A 2626-nucleotide genomic window follows, 5' to 3' on the forward strand; every position below is an offset into this window, starting at 1 on the left:
TATGTCTATTCAGTAGAAATTCTCTATGCCTGACCCTTTATCACATCAAAAATGTAAAGACATGGTTTGCAAAAACAAACGCTGAGTAAAACTAGTCGGACCGCAAGAAACCTACGCCCCAGCGGCTACGATGTTTTTGTTCACCAGCATGATTAGAGTTTTTTTGCCCACACTCCTAGCTTTCACCTCCGCCTTCCCAAGAAGGGTTTGGAGGGGCCCACCAGTGGAATCTCCATTGAGGAGAGGCCAACGGGTCACCCAAGTCGATCGGATGGCTCGGGCCACTACCGAGAGATGGGAAGGAGCGGTAGAATGCCCCATGCAGGTTATGCTGACTCTGTCATGAATGACGGACCCAGATTCCACTCGGACATAGCCGGTAAGAGCTCCCTGAACTTTACCAACCCGCACTTTACTTTTCCAGTGCATGAGCATTCATTCATCCATTTGCAAATATCCAAGCATCGCATATGCAATTATTGCATCATGACGCTTCGCGTCATGACACAAAGTGACAGTCATCTCATTCAACATGAGCAACAACCAACCAGGGTTCAAAGGATAGCCCACAAAGGGCTCAAGGCTACCTTGCATCAACATGAGCGACAACCGACCAGGATTCAAAGGCCGCCCATGAAGGGCTCGAGGCCGCCTCGTGTTGAATAGAGCCAGTGGAGAAAACATAGATGAGCCCCAATAGCCCTTGCCTGACCTGCTCAAAAATGGATAGGGTCATCTCAACCTTCTCGTTTGATCCTGAGTTGGTCTCTGAAATGACTCGGACATCTACCGGGAGGCGGGTTAAGGAGCAGTAGAATGCCACATGAGGGCTATGCCGACCCCGTTATGAATGATGGACCTAGATTCCACTCGAACATGCCTGTTAGCAAGCTCATCAAGTGCGTCACTTGAGCCATCAAGGCAAGTGATGTTAGCTCAATCCCTCTAGTTGCGGAAACCATGGATGGGGTGACGATCACAAAGACAAGCCGACCCTCGACTAGACCCCTAGTATGCATGGGGGCTCTAGGAAAGTTGGACTCGCAAGGAGACTGAATGCATGGTCATAGAATGATGGCTCAGATCCTAGGGAGGGGATGCGTACGAAAGCTAAGAATGATGTTTCTAAAACAAAAAACGCGTTCCCCTACCAGTTTCGCTATCGTCTCCTCGATCTTTAGTGAAACCCGACCTCGACAATGGCAAGGGGTTGGGTCTCACTCGGGGGTTGATAAGGGTCTCAACACCTGCCATTGCTGGGGTCGGGTGTCACTAAAGATCAAGGAGTTGGGAGCGAAACTAATAAGAGAAAGCGTGCGTAAATTTAAGGGTAAAAGCGACGTAGCTGTTCGATGTTCTAGGCATTAACAAAGACTTCACCGTCAATGGTCTTGAGATTGTAGGTGCCTGGTTGGAGCACCTCCATGACAACATATGGTCCCTCCCATGGTGGAGAGAGCTTATGGTGGTTCTTGTTGCTCTAGACGAGGCGAAGCACCAGGTCCCTGACGTTGAAGGCCCGACCCTGCACTAGATGGCTATGGTACCGGCGCAACGCTTGCTAGTACTTGGCCGAGTGGAGGAAGGCAACATCGCATGCTTCATCAAGCTGGTCTATGGCATCCTCATGGGACGCCTTGGCTCCCTATTCATCATATGCCCTGATCCTCATCGCTCCATAATCGAGGTCGGTTGGGAGGATAGCCTCAGAGCCATAGACCATGAAGAATGGCGTGTAGCTGGTGGCTCGGCTTGGGGTCATCCTTAGGATCTAGAGTATCGCAGGAACCGCTTCATGAGGATGCAGTCCTCATATAGGTGCTCGACGGGGAAAGCATGGTTCGGGCATGGCCCTTTGAGTAGTTCTTGAAGTGGTTTGGGGTACCCTCGGTGGGCTTCCGACCCCCCTTGCGGTCAGTGGTGACCATGAGTGAGCTCTCATGCCATTGCTTGTTCTTGTTCTTGCTGGAACGGTTGGAGGCGCCATCATCGGTGTCCTCGTCCCGCTTAGCCTTGCCTTTGAGGTGGTCAAAAATTGCTCCGAGCACATCCCTGCCCTAGGTGTGGCTGGTGGTGATGTCGAGGAGCTCTTTGGCGGTTTGTGGGCCCTTTCATCCTAGCTTGTGAACCAGAGACTCATAGGTGGTCCCAGATAGGAAAGCTCCTATGATGTCAGTGTCGGCGACGTTGGGCAGCTTGTTGCACTACCGGGAGAAGCGTCGGATGTACCTATGAAGAGTCTCCCTGGACTTCTGTCGGTAGTTTTTGAGATCCCATGGGTTCCCAGGACACGTGTATGTGCCCTAGAAGTTTCCCATGAGATCTCTTTTAGGTCCGCCCAACTTTGGATTCGGTTGGGCAGAAGGTGTTCCAACCACGTTCTCACTGAATCGGCCAGGAATAATGGAAGGTTGTGGATAATGAAATCGTCATTATCCATTCCACTGGCTTGGCAAGCAAGCCGATAATCCTTGATCCACAGTTCGTGGTTTGTTTCTCTAGAGTATTTCGAGATGTTGGTCGGTGGTCGATATCGTGGTGGGAAGACGGCGTTGAGGATGTGTCGGCCAAAGGGCTGAGGTTCCAGCAAGTCAAGGCTTAGGCATCAGTCCTCACCACTATCGTA

The sequence above is a fragment of the Miscanthus floridulus genome, chromosome 5, assembly GCF_019320115.1.
Source record: "Miscanthus floridulus cultivar M001 chromosome 5, ASM1932011v1, whole genome shotgun sequence".
Taxonomy (NCBI): domain Eukaryota; kingdom Viridiplantae; phylum Streptophyta; class Magnoliopsida; order Poales; family Poaceae; genus Miscanthus; species Miscanthus floridulus.